This window comes from Thunnus maccoyii, chromosome 2, assembly GCF_910596095.1.
Source record: "Thunnus maccoyii chromosome 2, fThuMac1.1, whole genome shotgun sequence".
NCBI lineage: Eukaryota > Metazoa > Chordata > Actinopteri > Scombriformes > Scombridae > Thunnus > Thunnus maccoyii.
In genome coordinates this window covers 32560830-32573528 of record NC_056534.1, presented here as the reverse complement: position 1 = coordinate 32573528, position 12699 = coordinate 32560830, and the positions used below count along the sequence as shown (strand labels likewise).

The window sequence follows — 12699 nt, the reverse complement described above, 5'->3', positions numbered from 1 at the left end:
TGCAAGGTGGATATTGAGCTTGAAGCAGAAAGGCAAACTCTGGTGCACAAATATTATGAAACTGCACATCCAAATACTGACCCATATGCAACTATACCTTCTCAGTTTGAACTCACCAGTCACACCAAGGAGATGGGTGATCTCGATCCATACAGCCTCCTCTGTAATTGTATGAAGTGTGCCATACAGAATGAGGTTTGAAGAAACAACCAGTGGCTGCTGGTATGCTATAAAATTTAAAGCTAGAGCCTTTAGTCCTAAGATTCTGACACCCAACAACACAACAAGATGACTTTATCCATAAGTAATGTGGCCTGCTGCTCTGAGGTGATTTCGTCTTTGCCTCCAATTTTCCTGTTTTGCCTCCAGCTAACACTGTGATGTCATCATGTCATAGGCACTAAAAGGGTTTATATACAGTATATTACATCTGACACTGACCTGTGACGTGTATGTGACACATCTAAATCATTTACATTCAGTATTTATTTAATCTGACATCTCTCATGAGTGAGTCAACTTTTTTAACTGACTAACATTATAAGCTCAGCCAGTAGCCTAAAGTAAAAAAAGTTTTGCTTAATGGAAGCTGTGGTAATTTAGCTGTCAATGTATAACATATTCAGAAGAAAGGTTGGACATAGAACTCACCTCGGGTGTTATCATTGTTTGTAGGACTACCAGACTGATAAAATAAAAAAAAATATTTGGCTATTTAACACAAAACTAGACTACTTTGGTAGCCAAGGGGAGGCACAACTAAGCTATCATTGCTAACGATTTAGCTAGCCACAATGCAATGCAAAGTGTGTTAGCTGTATATAACGTATGCTCTGCTCATATCATGTTCATGTCATAGATGTATAAAGAGAACTTTATACATCCATAGTTCATGTAACTTGTAACTCATACAAACATTTACACACATTTTTTTTCTGGCTCAGAATGAGAAGATGTTTGTGCCACTGCTTCTGCTTCAACTTGTTTACCCCGTCAATAGAAGAACTGACAGAGACCTGTCAGCCAATAAGAGACAAGTATTTCCACATATTTTCCTGTACCTCCGTTAACTGTCAGCTCGGTTAGCCGTTTGTGTCGTTAGCCTTGTTGTGACGAATTGTGTTGACAATTTGGAAGGCAAGAGCACAGAAACAACAAATACTCCTTGACCAGCAATGGCCTCAGTAACTGGATTCAACAGGCCCTGTAACAAGATTAAAGGGCTCGACATGAAGACTTTTCCGCTTGTCCAGGACAAGTGAATTTTTTGTAGAGCAAGTGGAAGAGAAATTTACTTGCCCCACTTGACAAGTTAAAAGTCATAAACAACAAAAACATACACTGTCTTTATTTGCCACTGATTTCTTGACTATTTAGTTAAATGAATACTATACCAACCTGAAACAAATGCATTTTTTTCTCCATGATACGCCCAACCAGCGTCCAACAGCATGCCTGTGTGTGTGTGTGTGTGTGTGTGTGTGTGTGGTGTGTCAGTATGTAGCCATAAACCGGGCTGTGTGTGCATGTTTAGATCATGACTGATTGAGTGATGGGGTATGTTTGAACATATTCACTATTTACTCATGATTATTTAGTAAAAAAAACTTTTTTAAGTTAAAATTTACATTATGATATGTATAAACATATAAAATGTGTATTCCTTCATTAATATGCACCATAATTTCGAATAATTTACAAGCAACAGAGAATTTTTATTTGTGCTGTGTATGTATTATTTACATGGTGTGTACTTTACTTCAAGGTCTGTCCACATAACAATGTATGCCAAGTAATCTCCCCACTTCGCCACATGTAATCTCCCCACTTCGCCACATGTCCTTTGAGCTGAAACAAATTTGTTCATACTCCTCTACGTCGCTCAAACTGCAGCATGTCTTCCTCTTGGGCTCGCTGTCATCTGTTTTATCTGGGTTATTGGTCTCATCCAGAAAAGTGGCAGGAGCGGAGCAGGACTATGTTCGGCTGCCTGGTTCATGCTGAGTTCAGCCACATCGTTGGTTTCATGTTCAGCTGCCTGGTTCATATTGGGATTTTCCATCTGACTCGGGACGGATTCAGTTGATGAAAACTCTAAATTTATATTGCTAAAAGAAAAACTTACACTGTTATGTTTATGGCTCATATGTCTGCAAATAAATAAATCAGCAAACACATAACACACACACACACGCCCATACTTACCAGTTGTCTAGGGTGGCGCTCTTGTTGAGGTAGCACCTGGTAATGAATGGATGGGTGAGGACTTTGCTGGGGGTAATCTTCATCCAGGGAGCGGAATGCGTAGGACCTGTCATCAGTTGTTTACCAAAACCAATATTCCTAATGTAAGTTTTAAGTATTTAAGATGCATGTATTTCTCAAGCCCAAATGATAGCGTGTGTAGGAGCTCTGTATCCAAATCCCATACTGCCAGTTGCAGCACTGATCACCCAGGCTCAAGTCTTTTACTGTTGGCCTGCTTTTTTTTATTTTTTTATTTTTTATCTTTTTATCTTTTTAATTTTTCCAATTGTTGACTGGGTGTGGGTGCATTGCTTTCTGCCATTTCTGATATTGTGACGTTACGTTAGCATATTGAATGTGAGATTATGTTTCAGTCAGACTCAGAAAACGTTACTGCTCATTAGACCTGACAAATGCATTATGTTGCAGGTAGGCCAAGGCGGGGAGGGCTGTTACGTGCAGCGGATTGCCAAATACTACAGCTACTCTAACATTATATCAGTAACATATATTGTTATGTGCACCGGGTTGCAAGTTACTAATACTGAATCAAACGTCACTTCGGTAACGTCTGTCGTTGCAAGTTACTAATACAATTCATCTAACATCAACTTATTTAACATCACTTCAGTAATGTCTGCTGTTACATGCACCGGTCTACAAACTCCTAATATAACTAACATCTCTTCAGTAACACCTACTGTTACGTGCACCAGTTTACAAGCTACTGTTACAACTAATCTAACATTACTTCAGTAACACCTATCATTATGTGCATCGGGTTGCAAGTCACCAATAGTAAATCAAACGTCACGTCCGTAACATCTGTCGTTGCATGCACCAGGTTGCAAGTTAATAATACAACTAAACCAAATGTCACTTTGGTAACGTCTGACATAACGTGCACCAGTCTGCAAGCTACCGATACAACTAATCTAACGTCACTTCAGTAACATCTGCTGTTACGTGCACTGGGTTGCCAAATACTACAACAACATTATATCAGTAGCATATATCGTTATGTGCACCGGGTTGCATTAACTTCTTTTAACATCACTTCAGTAACATCTGTCATTGCGCGCACCGGGTTGCAAGTTACTAATACAATTAATCTAACGTCACTTAAGTAACATCTGCTGTTACGTGCACCAGGTTGCAAGTTCCTAATTCTACTAATCTAACGTCACTTCGGTATCGTCCACTGTTACGTGCACCGGGTTACCAAATACTATCATAACTACTCTAACATATCAGTAATATCTATCGTTATGTGCACCAGGTTGCAAGTTACTAATACAACTAATCTAAACTCACTTTAGTTTTTTGACATAAAAACATGTATTGTATGATTTCACACTGTAACGTTGCCGTGTTAGTAACAAAACACTGTAGTTATTGCCCTTACCCTATGCTCAGATGTCTGTTTCACCACGTTGGCTTTGTTGGGGTTTTTTTCCATTTTCTTTCCTGAAGTATGCTTCCAACACCCCCCTATCCATATGTGGCCCAAATCTTTGGTGTAATGTTACACATGCTGCTCCTTCCTCTGCAGATTCAGCAACTTCAGCCAACAGAAACTGGACTCTGTGAAATTTGGAGCAGTGAGGAGCTACCCCTCTCCCTATCAAACTGTCTCTGAAGGCGGGCATACCAAAAATGCGGATGTACAATCTGTAGTTCAAACAACAGCCTTCGAGCCGGCAAGTATCTGCCAGATGACGCGCTTTGCGTCACCCAGCGGACATTTGCTGGCAAATGAACGAGGAGCTTTGGGAAATTAAATATTGTTCATTTGTATATACTACCCACATTGTAATGATACAAAGCTGGTTGAAAATCGGCAATGTATGTGATAGGAAAAGTACATGTATATGCATGGTAATTCTGAATAATGTTCCTAACGGCCCCTCATGGCAACAGGACAGTCAGGAAAGTCAATGAACAGTAACAATTACCTCAGAGAAAGTGCTGGTGTTCCTGCAGTAACTGCTCTCCTGACGAGTGAGGAGCAAAACCTTTTCTGCAGTCAGACCTGTTGCTGCCACTCTTTTAAAATCTAGAAATGTCCACAGATGGAAGTTATCCAAGCTGTGTAACTACTACACATAGATTTACAGTGTTTATTAACATTGTTGTCCTGGAGATTGTTTCACCCCCACAAAATCAACTGGAAGAAAAGAGCGAGGCCGGGTGGGTCAAACATTCAGCTCCACACGGTATTGCGATGTGTGATTTCAGCACGCAACTGTGTGAGGAATTACAGTATGCAAGTCTCTACCATCCAGCGGTAGTCCATGAAAACTGCTCAGTGTGCATCTTGTCATTTTATCCTTGCAATTTGAAAACTTGCAGACATGAGCCATTTTATTTCATCGAAGTTATTCTTTCTCTAGCAGGAGCAGATGCTGAGCTATCCACAGCCTCAGGCGTAAACAAACTGTTCCCTATGCAGCTAGCCATAATGCTGCTCCAGGCAGCTAGTTCCTGTGTTTACTTTCATTCAGACTCACAAACTTTTGTAGTGATTCATGTAAAAATCACGTTTATTTCTAAAGCAGTAGGAGGCTGATGGAGGTTGTCCCAATAACCATCATAATATGCAAGACAATGCCCATTTGGCTGTGTAATTTTGCAAATGTACAATTATTAGTCACAAATTGTTTATCTGTCACATATTGTTGTGTGCCATAGTGTTTTTTGAGTTAGTTGTGGGTTATTTACTTGTTGTGTTATAAAGTTATAACCAGTAGGAAGAAGGTTATAAAATTAATAGGGGTCCCCTCTAAATATACTTTACACAGGTTGATCTGACCGTAGTGCGCTTCACAGCAATTATTTATTTTGCCTTCTATTGAAGAGTTACAACAGTTATTTCAGCTATGCACTAGCTCACTGGGATAACTACATACATTCACCTCATTATTTGACACTTTGGCAACATTTCATATTAACATTCAACATTGTAACATTATATATATATCTGAAAATAAGGAAAAGCGTAATAAGTCCCGTTTAGGACATAAAGGTATGTGTCATTGTGCATATGTTTTGTTGCGTCTGGTGTAATGGTTTTATCTTTTTGTTTTTTCATGTATTGCAGGTTGTAGGACCACAATAGAAACAAGCCTTTTAGGCTTTATAGGGTTTTAATCCTCAATGATTGTAACAAATGTCATGCAGAAGAACTATGTATTTCTAATCAATAAATAAATTCAATCATTCAAACTTGTAAGAATTAATTCATTCAATCACATAGTACATTTCTTTTCTTGTTGTTTCCCTCAATTCTTTTGACACTGTTTGGCCCTTATTTATTATTTATTTTTATTATATGAATCTCACCTTAACAGTACTACACCGAAATGTCCCGAACACATGCAGAGGACCTGTTGTATGATCAAAACCCTGGATCTGAGGGATTCACCTGGTGCTTAGTATTGAAGACTGGTGAGTTGATCGTTCTACACAACTTTTGATTGATTTAAAATGTGTGTTTTTCAGAGAAAGAAGAAAAATAATTTATTTTGAATGTTTGATACATTTGCATTATTCTTGATGTAAAACGTATTTTGTGTACGTGTGTGTACATGTGTGTAAATTCAGAAGCTGTTTTCCTAACTGCAGTGATGAAGGGTAACAGGCTGATTCTTGCTTCTTGGTTGGATGCTACTTGTGGACTCTTCCAGGGTGAATGGAGCATTCCGGGGATTAGTTCCTGCGTGCTATTGCATATTGTGAATATCAGTGGACATTAGTCAAGTCACTTAAGCTTAATGTGAAAGGATAACAGTTTATTACAGGTTGGATCTCATTTTCATAGGTTTTGTCATTGCTTCCATTGATAAATGGCATAATATGACATTATACTCACCAAGTTAACTGTTGAGATCTTGGAACACGGCAATATCTCTATAAATACTCAAAGTCATGACGTGAGGAACATTAACAGTCAGACAATCATGCAGGTTTTAAACTAACCTACAAGTTAGCCAAACCTATTTAGATCAAATAAGTTCTGAGATCTCAGCAATTAAATAGGTGAGTACAATGTTATCATAATTAAAAGAACTTGAACACCAAACCCATAAAAGTGAGATCCAAGTTATGATGAACCAGGGTCCTCCTTTAAAGTGAAAACTTGTTCTAAATTGAAATTGAATAAATAAAATCTTATTTGTCATCTTACCTGTCTGGAAGAAATTGGTGCAGTTTTAGGCTCAGTTGGTAAAAGGAAGAAGCAGTATATGCAAAACTACAAACACAATAACCACCCAAACAGCCAAATTCCACAACCTCAGAGCAGGTGATTTCCTGTCAATGTGCATTCTGCAATTATTTATGTTCCACAAGATTTAAAACAGGTTTTAAGACCTTTTGGTTTGAGAGTTGCTCTACAATAGTCTCCTAATGACTTTTAATTCAAGGTTGTTTGGAGCCCCAAAGGTCACAGTGGGATTTTTTTTATTTTGGAACTACTTTTGCCTTACCTCATGAGTTTTGCTTTCACTCACAATAGATTTTGCAATACTTTGCAGTACTTTTGCATTACACAGCCAATTTAGGACAACATTCTGCAAATACTACTGAATGGAGAGATAATGTGACACTTCATATTATGCATTTATTTGTTGTTATTCCATACTGTGACTGGTTTATGACCTCTTTTCATTTTTTTCTTCTTTCCCCTGTAGATCAGTTTTATCTTCACTCTACCAGAAGAAAACCAGGTCATCCCAATGAGCATGTCTGAAGATGCTGTTTGACATGTACTTTACTTGCAACAAAACAATGTTGAAAATTATCCAGGACAAATACTTTAAAAAAAGTGAACACTGAAATATTTGCAGATGTCTGGAGAAAAGCACAAGGTTCTGCAGATGGGAAACTAGAAGAAAAAGACAGAGGGGATAAGGCTTTAACCAACCATCAAATGCAAGCAATCTGTGTTTATACCACTGGATATCAGACACTTTATAGGATGGGTCTATTTGTAGAAGGTCTGGGTGATTGTGAGGTTGTCTATAACCTGGAAAGCACAGGAGTTCAAAGCAATCTAAACTGCAAAGCTGCATTCCCACGAGAGACTAGTGTTTCTTCTTCAGCTTGTGGAGCAAAGTGAAAACATTTAGTCTTGTATTGCAAACTGTGTTCATTTCAACCTTTTAAAATCCAAGCTCATTACCATATCTAATCATATTCCTTAACCCCTACATTCATGCTTGTTTGTTGAACCAACAGTTCCTCATAAGACTGATTCACAGAGCTGCTTAGGGCAACTTTTAGTAAGGAGCTGAGAGAACTCCTAACCTATAAGAAGGGGCGAGGTTGACCCTGTCGCTATGGATGACAACATGTTTCATGAATGAACTTAATCACTATGTCCACAGCTTTTGATTGACAGGTGACTGGTTTGTGTCAGTGAACACGAAATAAAATATTCATCAATACACAAGAGGGAAAAGAATAAATTAAACTTAATTAGAAATATATATCTAGAAAACCTTCCTAACTGGACTATAATGAATCTATAGCTATTTATATGTTATGTTTGCTGTAGGCCATTAGTCCTGAAGTGGTAGAAGAAGCCTGTGGTGAAATAAATAAAACAAGGCACTGTTGTCAGTCAAACAATGCAGTTTAGGAGTTGTGTGGTAGTTTGACAAAGTGTTACCATCCTCCACCGTCAGCCTGTTTAAACACAGATTAAACATGACTGATTTTGATGATGATACTGTAAGTTCTGTACTGTAAGTTTCTGACTTAACCAAAATGACGGCTAGAGGGAGGAAACTGATCCACTGTATTCAAGATGCAAAACGTTCAACTTGAAGAGGCCAAAAAAGTCGACTACTGCGACTGTGGGACATTGCTACTCATGGACAGTTATGGAGAGACTGCAGATTGCATTAAACAAGGCAGTAAGAATGGACGTACAGTGTGGATTTGAAATTGAAGTAAGTGAATTGAATCATGGGAGCAGTGAGAAAACAAAACACTCAGTTGCAATATTTGGAAAAGCATGAGCTCTGCTTTATCATTCTGATATTTGAGTACTGTTGAATCAGAGAGAATCTGCTTCCTTTGATAAGCACCATGAAATTAAATTGAAAATACTTTCATTAAGCATTAACACTGCTTTTCTGACACAATATAAAGCATTTTATTGGTGGGAGTGGGGCACCATCTTACATAAACTAAAACTAAAAACACATGAGATACAGGATTTCCTCCTTCTCTGGCAGGTTGATAGGTTTAAGGTTAGGGAAAGGTTTTGGTTAAATACTGAAAAGTTCAAAATGTCCCATTTGAATTGAGGCATGTTACCACAGCTATAGCGATAGCTTCCCTATTTAACCACAAGGGGGCACCAGAGTCCACACAGTATTACCCAGACTGTGCCAAGAACAGAGCCAACACACACAAGGTGCCCTAGCTGCCAAATGACCTTCAGATTTGAGTTTTGCAAGCTACATTTTGCTCAGTGTAGTTCACTCATAACACATCCTTCAACTTTTTTGAAAAATTTAGTTTAGTCAGGGTTACATCTCAATGCTGATCCTCTTTTGCTGCAATAATACTTGTTGGTGTATCTCTTCAACAAAGTGTGACACAGTTACATCCAAATCAGAGCAGGGGTTAGGGTGAGATTTTTGAAATCTAAGACCACAGCATTGTATGGCATATAGTACATTTCAATGATACTGTATTTTTAAGTTTCCATGGAATTGTTCAATATAATTTCATGGGCCTGTGTTGTTAATTTAAGTGGCAATGATGGTTGCCAGGCTAAAATGACTGAGATGATAGCTTCATTGTGTTATGTGTGTTATGTTCTGCAAAGAAGTAGAACCCTGACTGCTTTTCTTCAAATCCTATCTTCTGCTATTTACTCAAATCGAAAAACACACTATGGCAGTGATACCATTTGAAAATTATAGCTGCAGGTTGGTTCCCTTGCCTTCATTTTTTAAATCCATTTTCTCTTCTGGGAAGTAAAAAGAATCATTAATATAAGCCATAGTACTACTATGAATAAATTGCTCTGGCTGCTGTCACTCAGTTCAGGTCACATGGCCTCAGCTGCCCCAACAGAGCTGCAGCTTTAAGTCTACATTTGCATTCTAGATAAAAAGATACAGCTTCTAGTTTTATGTGCAACAAATTTTTCTTTTCTTTTTCTTTCTTTCATTAAGTACATTTGTCATTTGGAAAACGCATAGTTCTGTATATTTAATTTCCACTCACCACAAAAGCTGATAAATATCACATATTAATTGTATAAATGTACAGATTTTGCATATGTGCAAATTAATCATGGACATTATTTGATTGCTGAGGATTAAGTGATAACCCAGGTTTTGTGGATGTGATCAAAGCTGGAGCTCCAACTGTACATTTGGGAATCGACTTCAGCAAACTCAGAGCAAGACAAGGTTTGTGCTTTCCAATTTATATACTTTATTGACCTTTCCAGGTAATATGTAAAACAATAGGTCAATTAAAGTACATAAAATAAAGTTATATTTTGTTACCAAAGTGATCACATACTGTACATCTCTCATTTTGTCTCTTTTCATCAGTTTTTTTTTCATACAATCATCCAGATGTATTCATCTTGTGAATTGTAGATTGTAATTATAATCAGTCTTGATTTCCTTCTCAAACTAGTTTTGAGAAGGAAGAGAAAAACCCAACATAAAAGGTATTTTTAAAGAGCAATTCTAAACAAAAAACAACAAAACACTGGGATATCTGCAAATAAATTAAAAGAAAATGTCTCTCTTCTCTCACAAAATTAAGTGTATGTACAAAAAAACCCTTTCCCCCTTCCAGCCTTACTCTACAGTTATAAAACTGTTCACCTTGTGTAGATTTAGTTTGATGCTGGGTAAAATTAAATTTTCCAGTTGCTTTGATGTTGAAGAGCTAATGCTACTTAAGAAAGTTGGTGAAATCAAGGAGGGAGGACTGACTGAAGGACCAGAAGCTGCCCATGGTGTCAATCATAAATAAGAAATATATGTATTGATATATTGATTGTATTATATTAAATATATTATATTTATATGTCTTCTTCAGTCCCAAATGCATTCCATGAGTGTCCTTTGAATCTTCCGATGGTGTTCAGCCATAGTAATTTTCCCTGTGACCACTCCTTCTTCTCAACCTCATGAACCTGAAGCAAGGTATCAATCCACAGGTTAAGATTTGCATTTGTTTGTAAGTCATTCTTAATGCCTGGTCTCCTCTTTATTGCCAGATACAATGTGTACAGGGGATTGTCAACTATGCAAGTGTTTGTCATGCATAGTGTTTGCTGGCCTATGTTTCCCTTCTCTCCTCAATGTGGACAGAATCCTTTGTGTTTTTGTGGTGCTGGACATGAGCTGGGTGTTGTTTCACTTTTATCATGTGTCAATGTCTTGGACATGCTCCTTTTTCTGTCAAAAGTACTTGGACCTTTTTCGCTGGGGGAGGGGAGCTGAAGTACTTTGATTTTCTCTTTTGAGTTATACTTTGCTTCCTCTATGCCTCCTCTGGTGATAGGGGAAGTGTCTGTGGGCCCTCAGGTTTCTGTGTGTCTTTACAGTTTGTGTTCATTCCCTTGAGTTTGCCAACAACAAACTCATGCTGTAGCTGCAGAAAATCTTCTGCTCTTCTGTGCAATTTTGATGTTGAGATGACAACACTGGCATTACTGTCCCAGGTTTTGCCAAGACTTGTCAGCATAAGACCTGTCCAAAGGGGAGCAGTACCTGCATAATGCAGAATTATATCAACAAGTGACTCACAATGATGAGGATTTTTCTGTCCTGCTCCCTGTGTGTCATCCTCCTTCCCTGCTTCCTCCTGTGCTTGCCTGACGACCCCTTCGATAGGAGCAAAGAAAGGGGATGATTTTCAGAGATTGTTACATGTCAATCTCTGAAAATGTTTATGGACAGCAAACAGAAATCCCATTTGTATGCAAATATGTAAATCAACAAACACATGACACACATGTACGCACACACGCCCATACTTACCTGTTGTCTAAGGATTAGCTCTTGTTGCGGTAGCTACTGGTAATAAATATATGTGTGAGGACTTCGCTGGGGGTAATCCTCTCCCTCGCATCCCACTGGAGCATGGCCTTTAACAGGTTGCTGCACTCCCTCATTTTATTGTCTTTTGATCCTCTATCTTTCTTCAGACACATCTAGTTTAGGAAACAATTGAAAAATTTAACCTAATATTTGAGTCATCTTCCTAAATTATGAAAAGACAATCAATCAAGTCACTTTTCTGGAGCTAGTGCCTATTTAATGACCTATCTTTATCACTTAATATGACCTGTCATCAGTCGCTAACCATCCCAAAAACTCCTAAAGGAAGGTTCAAGTATTTAAGATACATGTATTTCTCAATAAATTCAACTGATGAACTGAAGGAAAATATAGGAAAGTATTATTTTTATATGTTAAGGATAAAATATTTGAAAAGTCAAATAAGGGGTTTTTGTACCGTGAGCCTCCATTGTTGGGAATCTGACTCGGAATATTCCCTTGATTTCCTCCCTTCATTAATAATGTGGTCTGGTGGCGGACCCAGGAGGACAATGATGAACCATAGCTACCATACCATGTAACTTTCTTTTTTTTTGAGACTCTGGTATAGTCAAAACAATAATGATAAACTAGCCGGTTTATAAAGATGCAAACTGACAATGGCTCCTTCAGGAAGATTAAAGCACTACTTAATCTCTTAGTGATGAAAAAGAAAAAGAGAGTCCAATTATAGTAAATTACTTATTGTCTCATAGTCACTCCTCCCCGGGAACAGCGTTGAGCCCACAACCATTTTCACCATCACGCAACTCAGCGACCACATGTCATTGGCCTCAGAAAATGGTAGTTTCGACATAATTTCTCCTGAATGTGGAATAAAAGCATTGAAAAAAATAGGTACATTGTCATATTTTAATTATTAAAGCATAATGTAGCACATAATGTAATAATAGCATTAGTACAAAGTTATCACAGCAGATCATCACCCACCTGCACATACAGAGCATGTTATTTTGTGGTAGAACAAAAACCGTAAAATAAAGATCAGTGCTTCTTTAGACCTCATCTATAGAAATCAGAAATCACCGTGGTCTGCTTGGCTTTATGGCTGAAAATAGCCATGTCAAAGCCAATCAGCTATTGGTTTTAACATCAGTGTGGATCACTCCGATCTTCTTCAGGGCATCAAACGTTACGGCCATCTGCAGATAATAAACAATGAAATGTGAGACTTTTAATTAGAAAGGTTTTACAAAGTGCTTTAAATCCTGAAAACAGAGACAAAAATAATAAAATACACAACCAGAATGGAGGATTGACCACAGACTGAGTGTTCAGTTTTGTTGTCCAGCTAATGGCGTACCTGTTGGATGATTGTTTTGACATCTCAGAGATGCATGATGGT

The 12699-nt window shown here is 37.9% G+C and overlaps 3 long non-coding RNA genes across 4 annotated transcripts; 1 reads left to right on the top strand and 2 right to left on the bottom strand.

Moving 5' to 3' along the window:
* Positions 1-1691: 1691 nt before the first annotated feature.
* LOC121885926 lies at positions 1692-3715 on the bottom strand. The gene is made up of 3 exons (XR_006092637.1): positions 3653-3715; positions 2206-2311; positions 1692-2108 (listed from the first exon to the last, which is right to left on the bottom strand). It is a non-coding gene; the product is annotated as an uncharacterized LOC121885926 (long non-coding RNA).
* A 1466-nt stretch (positions 3716-5181) lies between these two features.
* LOC121885931 lies at positions 5182-7846 on the top strand. Its single transcript, XR_006092640.1, has 4 exons — positions 5182-5272; positions 5598-5694; positions 5851-5934; positions 6939-7846. It is a non-coding gene; the product is annotated as an uncharacterized LOC121885931 (long non-coding RNA).
* Positions 7847-10323: 2477 nt separating this feature from the next.
* Positions 10324-12479, bottom strand: LOC121885618. Of its 2 annotated transcripts, XR_006092589.1 has the most exons (4): positions 12285-12479; positions 12036-12158; positions 11274-11446; positions 10324-11117 (listed from the first exon to the last, which is right to left on the bottom strand). It is a non-coding gene; the product is annotated as an uncharacterized LOC121885618 (long non-coding RNA). The 2 variants fall into 2 exon arrangements; XR_006092588.1 differs by having other exon boundaries at positions 12036-12479.
* Positions 12480-12699: the final 220 nt, after the last annotated feature.